The sequence below is a fragment of the Ceratotherium simum genome, chromosome 13 (genome assembly GCF_057802395.1).
Source record: "Ceratotherium simum simum isolate JZ-2026a chromosome 13, ASM5780239v1, whole genome shotgun sequence".
Classification (NCBI taxonomy): domain Eukaryota; kingdom Metazoa; phylum Chordata; class Mammalia; order Perissodactyla; family Rhinocerotidae; genus Ceratotherium; species Ceratotherium simum.
Window position 1 is genome coordinate 28,414,568 of NC_141912.1, and position 19,997 is coordinate 28,434,564.

Consider the following 19,997-nt stretch of genomic DNA (forward strand, 5'->3'; position numbering starts at 1 on the left):
AGAGGACCCCTGAGAATGTGGGCCCAGGATATTGCCAAAGTTTTAGATTTTCAAAGGACAGCATATACAGTGACAGATGGCAACTAGACTTTTGATAGTGAACACAATGTAGTCTATACAGAAGTTGAAATATAATGATATACATCTGATATTAATGTAATTTTGTAAACCAACATTATTGCAATAAAAAAATAAATAAAAAATAAAGCCATCATGAGCACACACAAGAAAAGAGAGAAGGCACAAATCTGGAGTTTTATGTGAAATTTATTGATTTTTAAGTGTTGGAAACTAACTAAAAATTGTAAAATCATCTTTGCAAGATGAAGTTGGCTTCCTGACCTCCAGTTCAGGATTTCTGGTACAGCTATTTATTTTAATAAGAACGTTTCAATCTTAACGCAACATGGAAGGGACTGTTGTTGACTATTTTATACCCAATCTCCACTCCTTCCTTAAAATTTTATTCTAGATAGCAACGTGACCAGCTAAAAGATACTTCCCAGGCCGCTTTGCTGCTAATACTGTGGTAAATTCATGAAGGCAAAGCTACAATATGAAACCTTGTCCAGCTGGTTATGGATGTAACCAGGAACACCCTCAACTCACCCAGCATTTCTATTTATTTGTGTGTGTGTACAAGAATGTTTATAGCAACTTTACTCACAAAAGATAAAATTGGAAACAACTCAAATATCCATCAATAGTAAAATGTATAAATAGTGCCATGTTAATACAACAGAATGATACACAGCAATAAAAACAAATGTACTGTTGCTACATGTAACAAGAGGGATGAATCTCATAGATGTTGTGTTGAGCTAAAGAAGCTAGACATAAAGGAGTTCATTCTGTATGATTTCAGTTATACAAAATTCAAGAACAGACAAAAAATAATCCATAGTGATAGAAGTTACCCTCAGAATAGGGATGGGGTGAATTGAAAAAAGGAGGGAGCACATGGGAACCTTCTGGGGACCATGGATAATTTATATCTTGATCTGAGCTATGGTTACATGTGTGTCTACGTATACAAAAATTCATTGACATAATGGGAGTTCCAGGGGAGATGAGAGCAAAAAAGGAGAGCAGAAAGAATATGTGAAGAAATAATAGCTGAAAACTTATCAAATTTGATGATAAAAAATCTTCACATCCAAGAAGCTCAGTGAAGTCCAAGTAGAATACACTCAGAGATCCACACTTAGACAGATTGTAGTCACATTTTCTCAATATATTCCCTTTGTTCCTTTTCAACCTGAAATTCTCACTATTGACTGTTTTGGGGGGTGAGGGAGCAAGTCATTTCCAGTTATATGTCCTGTATTCAAAGACAGAAAATAATAATATGTGGATCTGAGATTCAGTATTTAAAGTGAAACATTTACTCTGAAAGCAGCAGTTGGGCCCCACAGTGTGGATTGTACCTTCATACTGAAAGTTCTATGATGCACTGTCACAACAGTCTTGTGCTGATGTATATCTTGTCCCTGGTCCTAACTGCCACTCTGTGCAGAGCCCAGCACTTCTTTCCTACTTCAACATGGTCCTGAGATTGTGGGTGGCCAATGATATCTATGTGGAAGTTTTTGGGTGGGAATTCTGAGAAAGCCTCTTAAAGGAAGCCTACTCAGTTGGGAAGTGCACCTTTTAACCTTCCCACTTCATACTTTTTCCAGCCTGGAATGTGCACATGTTGGTAGGAGTTTGAGCAGCTGTCCTGGACCATGAGGCAATCTTAAAGACGGAAGCCAGCACTAAGATGGTGTAGTGAAAGGTAAAGAAGCCTGGGTTCTTACTCACGGCAAAGTGACTGTGTCCAAACTTCATATATGTGAGAGAAACTAAAGCCACTGTCTTGTTTAAGCTACTTATTGGATTGTCTGCATATGAAATAGAAATTAAACCTAACTGATAAAATACAGTTTTTATTAACAAAATATTTTATTTAAAAATAAATTCCTACCTACCCCTTCCACTCAACCTGTCTGTCCTAAGGGTACCAATGATTTCTAACAGTATTGGCTAAATCCAGAGGACACTTTTCAGTCTTCTTAATGTTTCTCAGGCATTTGACACTGTTGACCCCTCCCTCCTTGGATTGTTTTTTCTTCCAGGCACCAAACTGAGGAGGACCTGATGAGGCCTATGGTATTTCTGATTCCTCTATCTCCTTTATCTGCCTTTACCAAGTGATACTAAAGTTAGTCTGGAAAAATAAAAATAAAGAATAGTTAGGAAAAACACAAGGCTACAATAATTAAAGTAAGAATAAGCTGATAGATCAATGGGACAGAATAGGAACTGAGAATTAGACCCAAATGTGAATAAGAATTCAGTATAAGATGCAGGAGAAACTGCAGTTGGTTTTGCACATTCAATAAATGATCCTGGAAGACTGGCTAGCTGTTTGGAGAAAAAAAAAGTTCCTGTCTTACTTCTTATACCAAGATATATTCCAGAATAATGCAAGATTTAACTTAAACATATGAATCCATAAAAGCTCTTAAAAAACTGATTGATTAAAAAAAAAATCTTATTGTCTGGAAGGTCTGTCTAAACATAACCCCAAACCCAGAAGCCACAAGTGGATGAATTTGATTACATAAAATTAAAAATCAAATAATTTCTCTACAGTCCAAGGATAAAGAAAGTTGGGAATACATATTTTTAGCAAATAAGACAAAAGATGAATTTCCTTGAGACAAAATACTTTCACAAATATAAGTAAAAAGCAGAGAGAGAGAGAAAATGAACAAAAGATATGAACAGATGGTACAGGGAAAAAGAACAAATCGTTAATAAACATGCAAAAAGAGATTCAACTCACTCATCGTTAATAAAATAATGTGATGTTTTTAATTTATGAGATTAGTAAAGATTAAAAAGCTCAACAATACTCAGTTTTGGTGAGAATTTGAGAAAATAGGCATTCCCGTACACTGTGGGAATGTAAATTGAGAGAACATGGTTGAGAGCAGTTTGGCAATAGATAAAAAATTTTTAAATGCATATACTCTTTGAACCATCTACTCCACTTCTCTCCCATACACACAAAATAATTGATTACATAAGGATTGTCATTACAGCATTGTTTAGATTTGTAAAATACTGGAACCAACATAAATATTCTTTGATACTGGACAAGTTCATCAAAATACTGTGCAGGAATACAATGGAATACTATGCAGGTACCAAAAAGAATGAGTTAGATCTATGTATACTAATATGGAAAGATGCCTGAGATTTATTCATTTGTTTATTCATTCATCCAACAAGTGTTTATTGAGTGTCCATGATGTGCCAGGCTCTCTTCTAGGCTCCAGGATACTGCAGGGAACAAAACAAAGTTCCTGGGCTCATGGAGTTGCTTTCTAGAGGGACAGATGGACAATAAGCAAACTAGGAAATAAATACATAGTATGAAAGATAGCATGAAGAAAAATGAATCAGGATATGGAGGATGGAGAGTGATTGGGTGGTCAGGAGAGGTCTCTCTGATGAGGTTGCCAAATGGCTGCTGTAGTTTTGAGTCTCAAATCTGTATGTCATTGGGCATTTATCCCAGAGAAATGAAAACTTGTGTTCACACAAAAATCTGCATAAAGCATTATTCGTAATAGCCAAACCTGGAAACAGCCCAAATGTGCTTCAATGGTGAATGGTTAAACAAACTGGCACATCCATGTTGTGGAATGCTTCTCAGCAATCGAAAGGAATGAACTATGGAAACACACAGCAACTTGAATGCATCTCAGGGGAATTAGGCTGAGTGAAAAAAGTCAATCTCAAAAGGTTACATTCTTTATAATTCCATTCATAACATTCTTGAAACGACAAAATTGTAGAGATAGAGAACTAGTGGTTGTCATGGTTTAGGGAGAAGTGAGGGAAGGAGGTGACTATAAAAGGGTAGCATGAAGGATCCTTGTGATGGAACAGTTCTGTATCTTGACTGTGGTGTTGGTCACATGTGATATCCACACATATGATAAAATTGCATAGAACTAAACACACAGACACGAGTGCATATAAATATGAGTGAAATATGAATAGTGTTGGTGAGTTATATTAATGTTAATTTCCTGGTTGTGATACTATACTATATTTATGCAAGATGTTACCATTGGAGGAGATTGAGTGAAAGGTATACTGGATTTCTATTATTTCTTACAACTATGTGTGAATCTATAATCATCTCAATATAAAAAGTTAAAAAAGGGGCTGGCCCCGTGGCTTAGCTGTTAAGTGCACGTGCTCCGCTGCTGGCGGCCTGGGTTCGGATCCCGGGCGCGCACCGACACATTGCTTGCCCGGCCATGCTGAGGCCGCGTCCCACATACAGCAACTAGAAGGATGTGCAGCTATGACATACAACTATCTACTGGGGCTTTGGGAGAAAAAAATAAAATAAATAAAATTAAAAAAACCCAAAAAAGTTAAAAAAAATTTCCACACATCACAACTTCCACATCTTGTTTTCTCCTAGCAACCGAAGCCTTGTGTTTGGCACTTATTGGACTAATCACCATGGACAGAGGAATGCTGTGTGCTGCTATGCTTACATTTGGTTTTACTATCCATCCCTGAATCAGTTAAGGTGGCAAGGGAACTGAGATAATGCTCACAGGTCAATGCAGTCAAGACCCATCCTTGAAGTCAAAACTCTACAAACCACGTGGGTACTGTAGAGTGGACTATACTGGACGCTGGTGAAACATCCACAAGGTCTGCTGTATCACCTTCCCCTACTCTGACTCTGTTTAGTAATTTGGGCCCTATATCCTTTACAATTAGGTTCTCCTGGGTATGATGGGAAACCCAAATAATGGGCTTAAATATGACAGAGTTTTTATCTCTCTCACATAAAAGAAAACCAGAAGAAGATGATTCAGGTTTAGTATGGCAAATTCATCATCCTTAGTGGCTCAGGCTCTTTCTATTTTTCTCCTCCAACATTCTTGGGCAGGCGTCTACCCTCAAGGTCATCTTGTAGTCCCAGGTGGCTGCTGGAGTTTCATAATCCTGACAGGAAGGAGAAAGGGCAAAAGGTCACCTTTCCCAGGTGAGTGAACCCCCAGTTTAAAAAAGGTGACCATTTAATTCATTGTCCAAACTTGGACACCTTTGAGTTGGAAAGGGGGTGCTTTTAATAATTATACAAGGACAACAGGTATAAATAGGAAGTGTCTCAGATAAATTGGGACTGGGGAGGGCAAGAAATGGCTACCCCAAAATGTGTCTCTTTGACTTGATTATTTTTAAGAACAAAAGACTCTGAAAGAAACTTTGACCTTCCCCCTGATAAATAAATGACAGGCAATAGGATATTGGAGCATATGAGGAAGCCATTTGGTGTAAAACTAATTTGGCCTGAACTTGTTCTTCCAAAAGGGCCTGACGTGGCCATTGAGCATGCATTGTATATCTGCTTTAAGTATTTACTATGTCCCAGAGACAAGAACAATGCCCTTAAAGATAAGGATGTAACTTCCCTCAAATCTGCATTTCCTTAAGGATAAGCATCTCTCCCTAGGCTAGGGACTGATTGCTGACCTGCTGCGCTACCTTGTGACCAACCACCTCAAGACCACAGACCTGCTGTGTTCACTGAATTGCTGTGCCGACAAAGCAATCTCACAATTATTATAAAAGGGACATTCCAATCATATGTGATACATGCTCTTTGATGGTATATAACCACTCTGTACACCCCCACTTCTTTGCAGTGCCCTATTCCTTTGTGAAAGACTCTCCTAGGCTATACGGTCTTCAGATCTGGCTCATAATAAACTCACCCCAATTTTGATTTATAGATTGGTTATGGATTATTTGCGTTGACACCCCTGACTGCCTAAAAGAATTTAAAATAGAAGGGCCTGTTCCAGGAAGGAGCTAATACCATAATGAGATAGGCAAGAAGCTAGATATGAGCTGGGAGGAAGGTCACGTCACCAGGTACAGCATCCTAATTACCAGGCAGTGGCTTATCAGACGTGCAACACTCTCCCGGACCCTGACCGAGAGTAGCCCCATGCCTAATTATACCTTCATTTGCATTGAGGTTTTGACCCCCCTTGCAGGGGATCACCGCCATGACAGTTCCAGAGATGCCTCTGTAAGGAAAAATCTCCCCCTGCCAATGTGTGGGTGGAGACAATGCCCCAGTTGGTCCACCTTCCAAGATCCTCACCTGCCCCTGGGACCCGACCTTCCAAAGCCACCGACCACCACAACTTTGGCGCAGTAGCTCCCCTTGAGCCTGGCCACCCCTCCCTTTGGGGGTGTACTTTCACTTTGCTAACAAATCCTCCTCTGTTAAAACTTCTACCGTGTGTCCACTCTCAAATTCTTTTGCGTCTGTGGACCAAGAACCTGGGACCCCACCGCACCACTCAGGTCACATTGTCTATAGTTGGACCATTTGTATTTCCATTTCCATGTAAATTACCTTCCTCCCCTTTGAAGTCCCAAACCACTACCCTCAACATCCTCTTTTGTCTTTAGCTGAAAATGGTATTTAAGGTGGTGGCTTTGACCATTCAATGAGTTACTCAGCTTTCCTGGTTTTCTCCCATGTATACATGTTATAAAGCTTTGTTTGATTTTCTCCTGTTATTCTGTCTCATGTCAATTTAATTCTTAGACCAGCCAGAAAGACCTAGAGGGTAGAGGAATTGTCTTCCTCCTCTACAGGACAAATCATCACCCTGTCTTTGAAGATCCTACTCAGAAGGCTCTTCTACTCCACAACTCCTGCCTAAGTATCATTGGCCACTGCAAAAGGAGGTTGGGGGTGCAGTCTTTCTGGGCACATTGCTAACCAGGATAAAAATCTGGGTTTGTAAGCAAGGAAGGAAGAAGATGAGAATGGCTATTTGGTAGGTTATTAGCAGTTTCTGTCACAAGCCATGAATTAGCACTATTTGTGACCTGAATTTCACAGAGTTTTTATGAAACACGTCCTTTTAGCTCTTGGCTTTCACCCTTCTCTCCAAAGGCACTCAAAATAGTTTATGAAACATGACTATGGCCAAACCCTCCTTTGTCTTCGTTTTTTCCCTCTCGCCTTCACTTTCCAACATTTCCCCTCAGCCAAAAGTCAAAAGTCTCTGTGAAACAGACCTGAGAAGTGCATGCACTCGAGTGTGCCCTGCGCTGAGTACTCTCGTTAGCATAAACTGTCAGGTGTGCTCCAAGGGCCCAACAAGCACAACAGACGCTCCTATCACCAGGGAAATTCCAGGTGTTTAGAAGTTACCTCCCAGGAGAAGATGAAGACCAGACCTCTCTTTTGGTGAGGCCAAATTCCTTACTACACAAATACCTTGAAGACAAGATAAGAAAACCTTCACAGAAATGTTAGAAATGTCTCAAACTTAGTATAAATAAAAACCCTGCTTTCTTATCATTCATTTTACCCCAGCTTGGAAGAGCATTTCAGGGTAGCTTGTAAAAGGTGACAAAGTAGGAAACACTACAGTCCCTTTTCAGCTTCTTGCTTTTGTTCTCTCATTGATATGGAGGGGATGAATGGCTGGGACGGGGGTGCAGAAAGCAAAGTAGAGGGAATACTAGGCCTACAATTAAAGAACCTTGGAGAGAAGTGATCAAAGGACTCCCAGTAATCTGGAGGCAATTCTTCTTTGGGGTGAAAAGTTGGTGGACCTTTTGTATTTTTTTAATTTTGTACCATGTGCATGCCTTATTTATCCAAAACAAATTTAAAAAAAGGACACAAATGAGTTCTCAAGTATTTAAAGTACTTCTGCACAGGGAAATAGATATTCTGTTTTAAATCTCAAACATTAAAGATGGTTTTGCTTGAATAAAGAGTTTTGTTTCAGAAATTTACTTTTTGATTTTGAGAAATATTGGCCCATTTACAAATAAGCTCTGAAATTTCTTCTAATAGTAAAAGAAGCAGGAGGTATCTCATTTTAAGATAGTGGTCTGTCCATTCCACAGCCTCTGAAAATTTCTGTTATAAGACAGCATTTATCTTGCTATTTTTAGATTTATTTACTATTCAAATCTAGCTTTTTGGTCTAATTGAGACTATGTAAAAAAAAAAACAGAGTGAGAAGCAAAGTAGTTAAAAAGAAAACAGCAAAGAAAAAAATGGTCAAAAATGTGTTAATTTAAAAATTATGGTACGTGCTACAATGATATGTCATTACATGTCATTAAAAAGAATGTGTGCACTGATGTGAAAAGATATCCAACTTATGTTGTTATGTTAAAAACAAGTTGCAGTACATTATGTAGGATGAATTAATTTTCTTGTAAAATTAAATACTAATGTAAATACTGAAAAAATATCTGGAGGAATATAAACCAAATTATTAAGGATGTGATGTATTGGAAGGACTGGGAGGAGGGAATAGATTATGAGTGACTTTCTGGATTATATATTTCTGTGATATATGTTTTATTTTTGCTACAAGCATATATTATTTTGTTAGCAGAAAATACAGTACAGATAATTTAAAAGTCACAAAAAGGGAGGGATAGTTAGAGAGCTAGCCAAGACACTGCAAAGTGTTATGGGCTAAGAACTCAAGGGTTACATACTCTCGTCTCAGACTCTTTTTTTATTTCAAAGTTTAAAACTCTTATTGTATGGTTAGTACTCTTTTCAACCACTTCAAATCCTTTGTGGCTGCCTGTAAGAGCAATAATAAGTAAACATTTTGGAGGATATTGGTAAACTGTGAGAGAATCTGACTTGCAATAAATTTACATGTAGAATAAAATTTGGACAGGCAGGGCTGATAAATTTGGCTAGATAAATTCATGCAAAAAATGAGCAATGGTGAGAAAATTGGTTGTGGTGAACAGACTCTGAGTCCTGAGCCCTTATAGGAGGGAGAGCCGCTGAAGCTTTGTGAACATAGCAGTGACTTATTGACAGTCCAGGCCATAGTAAAGGCATTACCTTACTACCAGGAGGATGGATTTGGAGGCTTTTTGCACTAGTGGTACAAGAGGACATTAGCAAGGAAAGAACTAATAGAAACAGAGGAATGGGCAGATAGGCTGGATAAAAATCAGGATACTCAGTGCCATTCTCTTCAGCTGTTTCTGAGGAGAATGAAACTGAAACAGACAAGGAGGAGAGAGATTCCTTAAAGTAGAGAAATAGAGAGGCATGCAGTAATGAAAAGAGCTAGAAGCAGAGAGAGAGAGAAGGAGAGCAGGTTTACTTGTACTTTGGGAAGAGATAGAAGTTCTCTTTTGAACAGATGTGGCTTTGTAGTCACCCGGCAACCCCGCAGAGACAGAACCCGAATGGCAAACTCTCAGAATGGACTACTATGGATCTAGAGGAGGACTGAGAATAAGTAGGAGGAAAAAAATTAGGAAACAATGATTCGCACTCATCTTTTCTCTTCTCCTTCTTTCAGGTTGGTGGAGAAGGAGAGATGAGTTGTTTATTTAATAGGTACCTACTTAGAAGCTGTTATGTACTGAGCTTTGTTCATTAAGGCACAAAGTCTTTCTAGATCCTGCAAGGTAGGTGCTATTACTATGATCCCCATTTTATGGCCATATAAATTGTTAAGTAAATTGTCTAAGGTCACAGAGTCAGTGAATGACAGAGCCAGGACTAGAATCCAGGTAGACTGGCTCTAGAGTCTGGGCTCTAACCACTACACTAAATGGCCTCACTTAATCTGACCCAGGTCTCTTCCAGGCACTTTTTTTTTTTTAACCAGATACATGTATTGCTGTGTTTATTTAGTTCTCCTGACAATAATCCTAGTGTAGGTTATTACTTTTGGTGACGAGCCTGAAGAGTCTTAGATTATACGACCAATCTGGGACAAGATACAAGATTCAAGAACTCAAAGCATACTCAGGTAATACTGTCATGGAAAAATGAGATTATCTTTATTTTCTTTTTGAATTGATAATTTGCTTCCCAACATTTAACTGTATTCTATTTCCTGAGGATCAAATCTTTGGAGACAGTGGGGAAAAAGCTAATCTGATCCATCCTTGCAAACAGCCAGTTTGGGGGATTTTGTTGAACACAGGCACTTTGATGTGAGCAGAGAATGCCTGGTAAGTACTCTAGACAAGATTCCTGCTCTTATGGAGCTCACAGGCCACTGGGGGCTAGGTGGGGCAAGGATGGTAGCAATCTCCAAGATAGTCATCATCAGTTTCTTTCCTCCCCATATGGGCAGGTCATTGCATCATTGAGAACTATGGTCTACTCTACTCCCTTGAATCTGGGCTGGCCTACAAACGCTCTGACCAGTACGATGTGGCAGAGTGATTCTACACCAGTGCTGGGCCTGGCCTAGAAGAACACTAACATCCTCTGCCTTGGTCTCTTAGAGTTTTCGGCCACCACAGAAGTTGTCTGTGTTAGTCTGCTTGGGTTACCATAACAAAATACCACAGACTGCATGACTTAAACAACAGAAATTTATTTTCTCAGTTTATTTTCTGGAAACTGGAAGTCCAAGATCAAGGTGTCAGCAGAGCTGGTTTCTCCTGAGGCCTCTCTCCTTGGCTTGCAGACAGCCACCTTCTCTCTGAGTCTTCTCGTGCCCTTTACTCACTGTACATTCACCCTGATATCTCTTCCTGTTCTTATAAGGACACCAGTCCTATTGGATTAAGGCCCTACCCTTATGACCTCATTTAAGCTTAATTACATTTATAAAGGCCCTATCTCCAAATATTGTTACAATGGGGGTTAGAGCTTTAACATATGAATTTTGAGGGAACACAATTCAGTCCATAACAATGTCTGACTACTCCACCATGGGACTCTATAGAGGGGGAGAGGGGCTCAACTGATCCCATCCTTCCAGCCATTCCCTGACAAAGGCATCAGGTGTGTGAATGAAGAGCAGCCCAACTGCCAGAGGCATGCATTCTGAGTCACCAGTCAATGCCACATGGAACAGAAGAATCACTCTTAACGAGCCCTCAGTTTGGGGGTAGTTTGTTACCCAATATGGAATAATTAGAATAAGGAGTGGTATTAGGTTATTAAACAAATCAGTATATGGTTACTAATTGTGACAAGGGCTATGAAGGAAGAGACAGGATGCTATGAAAAAGAACAGTGCAGGTAGAAATGGCATCCTGAACTGCAAGAGAGAAATTATCGAGGGACCCAGAGTATTTCAGGCCTGAAGACGATTACAACACCTTTGTGAGCTCTAGAACAGTTTCTTTTTCCATTCCGGGCTAAACTTGAACAAGCAGATGCTTCTGCTTTCCTTGCAGGTGGTCCCCTCCCTCCAGAATCAGCCTCTCATACAACTTTCTCTATGCTCCCAAGTCACAACAATTTCTCCCTTCTTTTAACATCTTCAGAATTTATACTTGAGTAGCATCTAATTGACATTGAATAAGAAATTGTCTCATATTGTAATTTTAAACTTATTGAGGTAAAACATGCATAAAGTGCACAAGTTTTCAGTGTATAGCTTAATGAATTGTTATGAGCATAGCCACCAGCCAGATAAAAATGAAGAACATTCTCAGCATCCCAGGAGGCTCTCTCATGCTTCTTCCCCATCAATATCCACCCTAAGAGGTTACCAGAAGAAATCACTATTCCAAATTTCTGATTAATTTCTCCTGTTCTTGAACTTCATATAAATAGCATCATATAGTAAGCACTTTTTTGTTTCTGGCTTTTTTTACTCATTATGTCTGTAAGATTCATTCTTATCTATAGCAGTAATTCAATTTTCTTTTCTGCCGTATGGCGATTCACTGTATGAGTGTATCACAATTTATTTAATCATTTGTCATTGATGGGTATTGGGTTGTCTTAAGTTCTTGTCTATTGTGAATAAAGCTCCCTAAACACTCTTATATATGCCTGTGGATGGACAAATGCACTCATTTCTAGGAGTGGAATTGATGAATCACAGGAGAGGTATATGTTTATTTTTTTAGATATTGCCAAGCAATTTTCCAAAGCGATTGTACCAATTTACATGTCTGTCGGTATATATATATATAATTTATATATATAATTATATATAAATTATATATATATATAATTTTAGCCATTCAGGGGGATTTATAAGGGTATCTCATTGTGATTTTAATTTACATTTTCCTGATAATTAATGATATTGAGCATCTTTTCATACGTTTACTGAGCATTTGACTGGCCTCTTTAGTCAAGTGCCTGATCCAGTCTTTTGCCCTTTAAGAAAAATAAAGTATTTGTCTTTTTCTTGTTAATTTGTAGAAGTTCTTTATATATCTGAGATGAGTTCCTCGTCAGATATATATATTGCAAATATTTTCTCCCAGTTTATGGCCTCCCTTTTAACTTATTTAATGGTATTTTTTGATGAACAGAAGTTTTTAGTTTTGATGAATTCCACTTAATCAACTTTTTTCTTTTTGGTTACTACTTCCTGTTTTTGAAATCTTTGCCTACCCTGAGTTTATTAAGATATTTTCCTTCTTCTAGAAGCTTTACTTTCCCTTTCATATTTAGGTGCATGATCCATTTTGAACTCATTTTTGCGTTTAGTGTGAGAAAGGGGTTTCAATCTGTTTTTTTCCCAATTGGTTCAGTACCATTTATTGAAAAGTTATATCATAAATTTGTAAATGCGTATATGTCTATTCGTTTCATCTTAACACTCTGTCCTAAAGGCAGAAAATAGATGCAATAAGGGAAAACCAATGGCCTGCCCCGTGGCTTAGCAGTTAAGTGCTCACGCTCCTCTGTTGGCAACCCGGGTTCAGATCCTGGGCGCGCACCGATGCACCGCTTCTCTGACCATGCTGAGGCCACGTCCCACATACAGCAACTAGAAGGCTGTGCAACTATGACATACAACCATCTACTGGGGCTTTGGGGGAAAAAAAATAAATAAAGTTAAAAAAATGGAAAACTAGTTCACCAGATTTACTTGTTTCTTTTAACTAACTATAAAATTTACATCAATTCATATATATTGGGGTGGTTTTAGCAGCTTTTAAAGATTTCCATGAGGTTATAATTGACCTGTTTTCACTTTGTCTTAATAATGGCATTTTAGGGTGGACTTAATTTGTCCTTTGCCCAGCAGGGAAAAGACAGATTGAGGGATATAAAAGGAATATATTCGTAAAATATATTAATCAAGAATGTGTTTTATTATAAGAATATATCCATAAGGGGGCCAGCCCTGTGGCTTAGCAGTTAAGTGCATGTGCTCCGCTACTGGTAGCCCGAGTTCGGATCCCGTGCACGCACCACCGCACTGCTTGTCCCACCATGCTGAGGCGGCCTCCCACATACAGCAACTAGAAGGATGTGCAACTATGACACACAACTATCTACTGGGGCTTTGGGGAGAAAAAGGGGAAAAAAGGAGGAGGATTGGCAATAGACGTTAGCTCAGGGCCAGTCTTCCTCAGCAAAAAGAGGGGGATTGGCATGGATGTTAGCTCAGGGCTGATCTTCCTCACACACACAAAAAGAATATATCCATAAGAATTCTTTACATTTAAGCTTCATGACTCTCTTTTTGTGGATATATTTATTTACTTATTCATTCATTAATTCAACAAATATTTATTAAATTCTTTAATATAATAATTTATATTCATATATATTTCATTTTTAGTTAAATAAATATTCAGAGTTTTCATCATGACTTCATAATATTTTTCACAGCTGAGCTACATGATATTCCGTAATTACTTTTCTTTTCTTTGACAACCTTTGTTATTCCTGGAATTAATAATTGCCTCTCATGTCTTTGCTTACTATCTAAATATTTGTCCCTAACTCCACACCAGCTTTCTGATACTATTTTATGGTCAAACACATGAGGCAATATGTCAGTTCTATTCTCCCCCTTGGAAACATTCCTCTTGCAGTCCTACTTTTTCCTGCTCCTCCCCAGACTGATTGTGGTCTAGGCAGCAGGCAGCCTCAAACTTGTCTTCACCTCTCTCCTGTGTTAGGTCCCCTATTATAGAATTTCACCTCTTCTTTTTCTTAGTTTAATTCCCTGTTTGATGGAACAATTCCTCAGAAGCTTCCTGAGAAAGGGGATTGGGAGGTAAAAATTTTTTTGAGAACTTGCAAGACTGAAAAATGTCCACTCACACTTGATTGATAGTTTGGCTGGGTTCAGAAAGATAGTGTGGAAATTATTTTCCTTCACAGAAGTGATTTGGAAGGCCTTCCTCACTGCCTAAGCCCATCAAAAATCAAAGTGCTGGAATTGAAAGCAGCGTGGTTCACTCTGCTACTTCACTGCCTTCTGGCTTTCAGTGTTGCTGTTGAGAAGAAATGCCATCCTGATTCCTAATCTTTTATACATAACCTTTTTGTTTTCTCTCTGGAAACTTTTAGGCTCTCTACTTTATCCAAAGGTCCTGATATTTCATGATGATGTGCTTTAATGTGGGGCTTTTGTCACACATTATGCAGGCCATTTGGTGGGCTTTTTTTTTTTTTTAATCTGGAGATTTTAGGTCTTCAGTTCTGGAAAATAATCTTGTGTTATGTCATTATCTTTTTTCCTTCATTTTCTCCCTTTCTCTTCCTGGAAGCCCCAGTAGTTTGATGGCATAGTGTCTACTACACATCCTTTTATTTCCATATCGATTCTTTCCTATTTTCCATTTCCACTCCACACTTTCTAGATTTCTACAACTTTATTTTGAAATTCTTTTTAAAGAAGTCTACCATCATAATATTAATTTTAAGAACTCCCTCCTCTCCTTGTTTCACGAATGCAATATCTTCTCTTACCTCACTGAGGCTTTAACTATAATTTTAAAAAATCTAGTTTCTTGCTTTATATTTGTTTCATCTTCGTTCCTTTTCCTACCTCCTGTCTGTATCAGTCCTTATCTTTATTGTAGAAATATTGTTACAAACATCTGGTGATTCTCGCTTGTCGTTCATATTCAAAATAAGGAACTGGAAACCTGATTGTGGGACCTCTGTGGGGGTGGACCAGGCTTGTAGACTGGAGAGTCTTTGGGGATCGCGCGGAGACCAGGCCATTTTGTTGGGGGATCTTAGCATGTTAGTGTCTGTAGTTCTTTTTCTCTGGGATCAGTTTCCACTGACATACCTTAAACCTCCTGCCAAAAGTGGACGGAGTGGGCATGAACCTGTTTGTCGAGTTCTGCGAGCCTGGCGAGGGACGAGATCGGAGGATTTGGGCTCAGTGCCCACATTCCCTTCGCGCCACGCTGGTGTTTCACTCCCGCGCTTTTCCCTCTTTCAACTCCTGACCAGGCCAGCCTCTGCAACTCACATCAACAGCCAGTCTTTGTGCTCAAGGCCCCGAAACTCCACTCACCTTGCCCCTCTCTGGTCTATATTAACTCGCCTGTTTTCTCCCCAGGGCTAGACTGGCTCGCTCACTTCTTCCCCGCTGAGTTCCCATAATTTGGTTGGTTTGCCGGGCAGCTTCTCCGGAACGGAGCCTGCACCATGTGTTCTTTCTTGTTACAGATAAACGGAGTTCTCTCTTGTTCAGTCGGGAGTCGGTTCCGGGTTGTTAGGATCCTCGCGCTCCAGTGCCCTGGGACGTGCAGGGAAGGGCAGAGGGAAGAGAGAGGAGAGAAATTGTAGCCCAGCTTGAAAGGAAAGCCTCGCGAGTTCAATCAAAGTTCCTGACTCCGCTGAGAAATGAAGGTTCAGTTCATTCATAAGGTTTACATTTCCATATCTTGGATAAACTCTAAACTGAAAATACTAATAATAACAATAATGACTTATAGTGAGTGGGTTTCATCACACTGAAAGATTTTTCATCACACCTAAAGATTTTATTCATCTGGAAAAGAGCTTGCCCCAGGTGTCAGGATGGCCGAGTGGTCTAAGGCGCCAGACTCAAGCTCTGCTTCCTCAGATGGAGGATTCTGGTCTCCGACTAGAGGCGTGGGTTCGAATCCCACTTCTGACATGACATTTTCCCCCTCTTTAATCTCAACCACGTTCTCAGCCGTTTTTTCTTTTCATTCTTCTCTCTACTTTTTCCTTTTCAACCCTAACTGCGGACCCTCAATGAGGTCTGTCCCCTTCCTCTTCCGTTTTGGTTGCTACTTAACACGGATCACGTTTTGCTCTGTACTCTAGTTTGTTCATTAAAGGCACGTTTACTGAACGCTCATTAGCCCCAGGGTGTCCTGGGAGAAAAATTAGTTTTGTGGGAACAGGAAGACATGTATGTACACAGACTAGGTGATTACAGGCTGGTCCTGAGCTCACGGACCATCCGGAACGTAGTCTCGTGTCCTTCCTCACCAGCCGATCCCACCAGAAATCAAAGTGCTGGAATCGAAAGCAGCATGGTTTACTCTATTACGTGATTGGAAGTAAGGTAGAACGAGAAAGAAAAGGAAAGGTTCCACCGAGATTTGAACTCGGATCGCTGGATTCAGAGTCCAGAGTGCTAACCATTACACCATGGAACCCCTGTTGACAATGCCTGGACACACTGTCCACCTGATATCTCTTTCCTTGTGCTCCCCCCCCCCTTTTTTTTAAGTGAGAATACAAATGAAAATGAAAAGCCACTTTAAACGAAAGCTCTGTCTCTTCTTCCTAATTGATTTTTAAAAATTTACGGGGGCAATTTTCTTTGGATGGAAAATCTCTGCACTTTTCAACCGCAGGGCGATGGAAAAGCCAAACACAAGGGTGGGAGGTGGGTGGGGAGGGGCCTTTCACTGATTGTTTCCACCGCACCTTCTTCCCAAGTTTCTTTCCCTCGATGTCAGAGGCAGGGGAGGGTCCTGATCCAAGAATATTGTTACTTCTGGCGGTTTTGATTTTGCTTTCATTTCCGAACCAAGCAAGGGCAAATTGGATTTTAATCTCACTGTTCGAAAGGACGAAAAGAAAAATATAACATCTCCTTACTACGGCTTTACTTATTCATTCTAGAATACCTGCAGACACCTCTAGAGCAACCTGGGAGTTTCCTGGTGCTTCCCGCTAAATTGTAACCACAGGCTTGAAATTTTAAAATCTGGCCTCACTCCAAAATGCCCTAAGTGCGGGACCGGGTCTCATTCCTCTTTGACACCCCAAGGTCTGGTACACAGTAGAACCTAATCAATGCTTGTTGCATGAACGCATAGACGAAAGTATGAGTGAATGAATGAATGAAAGAACGAGTGAATGAATATTCAGTAGGATATCCCAGCGTGAGGCTTTTTTGAGGGTTTCTTTTTCCTTCTCTCCATAGGCTAAATCTGACAAGTCTAAAGGGGATGGCTATTGCATTTTTTGTTTGTTTGTTTGCCTTTCCAGGTCCCAGCTCCCAGGTGAACATTCCAGTGTTCATATGGCTCCATAGATAGGTGTCCTTGGGTGTGGGTGACCGAGAGAGGATGTCAGAGTACTGGGCAGGGTCATTCATTTTTCTAAATCTCAACTTTATTAAGATAACATGATTATTTACCTAATAACCATAAGAACAACATATAACAAAAAGATCATATATGTAGCACGACTGGAAGACATACTTGGGTATAAATTACTACTTTAGTCAATGTAAATATTAATTATTGGCCATTTATTCTTAATGTGCCTCTGGTAGTCTCCCAAGGTTGAATTGCTAAGGAATCCCTGAACGATTTTTTGGCATTCATTCTTTTGTTGTATCTCCAACCAAGCAAGGTGCCTGTCACAAAATAGCTGCTCAATAAATATGGGTTGAAGTGAATATATGGTTTGGGAGGTGGAGATGGAAGCTGTGAAATTCAAAGACTTTTGGCTAGGTGACTATTAAGATCTCCTAAGTGTCTATCCACTCCCTCCACACACATAAACTCTCCATTCTATCTTCATGAGTCTCCTAGCCTTAAAAGATGGTCTAAGCTGTGTCAGATCCAGGTGAATAACAGAGAAAGTCTTTCTTCCCCAGCAGAGGTGGGATGCTTTTTATTCCACGAGCTACAACCTTATTTCTTAAAGAAAAAGAAAAAGATCCACTGGTTTTAAAATGATATCAGAACCTCAAAAGCCCACTATTCAACTATAAGCTTTAAATTGCTCTCTGAGGATAGGCAAGGAAGAAGGGGCTTAGATGACCACTTTTTCAACCTTAGCACATTTACCCCCCAGGAAAGGATAGTGGGTAAAGACCTGGAAAATAGGCCAGATCACCATGGGTTGGTTTATTTGTTCTTGAGTCTGGAGTTCAGAAGGCTGCACTTTTTCCTTGGAATTGCCCATGGTTGGTTCACAAATATCGCAAGGTGAATGCAAACAAATGAAGACCACTGAGGGGAATGACTAGGGGAAGAGATGACTGGGTCCCACAATCCAGAAGCAATTCACCTCCCTGGTAACCTAAGCAAGGATGGTTTGCAGTCACCTGGTAACAGAGCTGAATCCAGAAAGAGCAAGGCAGTGTGGCATAATCAGCAGTCCCAAACCAAGTTCAGCTGGAGTGTCCTGTAGAAATGGGGCTACAGAACACTGACTCTATCTAAAACTGAAGATCTCAGGCTCTTCCTGGCTCCTCAGCCCTGTATACCATGCTCACGTCACAGGTTAGAAAGATATTCTTTTATGTATTTATTTATCCATTGAAACATACCACAAATATTTATTTAGTTTTCATGAGGTGGGGAAGCAAGTGAAATATGGTTCTATATCTCACAAAGCTTATGATGCATGGGGAAAAACAGACAATTACACAGAAATTTACAAAAGTTATGGTAATCACTAAAATAAGTCATGTATTGAGTGATAACAGAGCATACCCAATGGAAACCAACAGGAATACCCAATTAAGGGCGGGTAGCAATGAGGAAAGCATGCGAGAGGAAGGGAGGGCTGAGCCGAGGCCTGCTGCCTACTCCCCAGCACACTGCATTTCCCCTTTGCTGTATTTATCAGATTGGGATTTTAAAAAATTCATTTATGAATCCGTGAATTCACTCATTCAACTTATGAAGTAAATATCCACTCATTCTAACAACTCAGACAGAAGTGTCTAAAGTAAAATTTATAATCTTCCCACTTCCCTGTCCTCTGACACTGTTATCACTGGGAACAATTTGAAGTGTGTCCTTCTATACATTCTACTGTCGGGGGAAGAGGGAGAATCTCCCTCTGCCCTTTTCCTTAAGGTTCTTATGGCTGGCCAAATAATTAACAAGACAGGTTAGCAGGAGAAAATAATACCAAGTTTAATAACATGTATACATGGGAGAAACTCAGAAATGAGCAACTCGTCCCTCTGTCTAAGCTGCTTGCTTAAGTATTGCAGCTAAAGGCAAGGAATGTGTTGGGGGTGGGTAGTGGTCTGGGACTTCAGAGACCAGAAAGAAAATTCTTTTCAGGGTCATTTATAGATATTGTGGTCAGGGAGAGACAGAGTTTTTGATAAAAGGAGCTTGGTGCCTTTCCTATTGTAACCTCTATCCTACATTATCTTTACAGCCATCATGATAATAACTCCTTCCTGAAACAGATCTTTTGTTTTAAATTCTTTAGGCAGTTTGGGAGAGGAAACTCAAATATTCTTCTTGAGTTCTCTGAGTCTTTATTGTCTTCAGCTCGAAATAATCCACATACCAGAGTGGTGTCTCCTGGGGTAGCTTGCCCTGAGCACCATCAGTTCTATTGGGTAACATTCTTTTGGCAACAATATATCTAAGATGTCATTCATAGTTCAATCTTATTCTTTACAGTGGAAATTATGTCACCTTGGGGCCATTATGCTCTAATGCTTGTCTTCCCTACTAGGCACCAGGGAAGGAACCCTCTCTCTTGTTCCCCTCCATATCCTAGTGCCTAATTGTAATTCTGGAGGGAGAGATCAAGGGAGGCTTTCAGGAGAAAGCAATTTCCAAACTGAGGACTAGAGGATAATAAGCGTTAAGGGAAGAGGGAACTGCTCGGAGCAAAGACAGAGGGTGCCCAGGGGAAGACGCAGAGACCAGCGCTGAGGGGCGGGAGCCCCTCTAGTTGGTGTGATTTGAGGGAGAGTTGAATGGCAAGGCGAGGTGCCTTGCGTAGAGTTGCCACA

General features: G+C 39.9%; 2 non-coding genes across 2 annotated transcripts; one reads left to right on the forward strand and one right to left on the reverse strand.

The window, feature by feature from the left end:
* The first annotated feature begins 15,808 nt into the window (after positions 1-15,808).
* TRNAL-CAA (transfer RNA leucine (anticodon CAA)) lies at positions 15,809-15,914 on the forward strand. Its single transcript has 2 exons — positions 15,809-15,846; positions 15,869-15,914. It is a non-coding gene; the product is annotated as a tRNA-Leu (tRNA).
* Positions 15,915-16,353: 439 nt separating this feature from the next.
* On the reverse strand, positions 16,354-16,425 carry TRNAQ-CUG (transfer RNA glutamine (anticodon CUG)). The gene has a single exon. It is a non-coding gene; the product is annotated as a tRNA-Gln (tRNA).
* Positions 16,426-19,997: the final 3,572 nt, after the last annotated feature.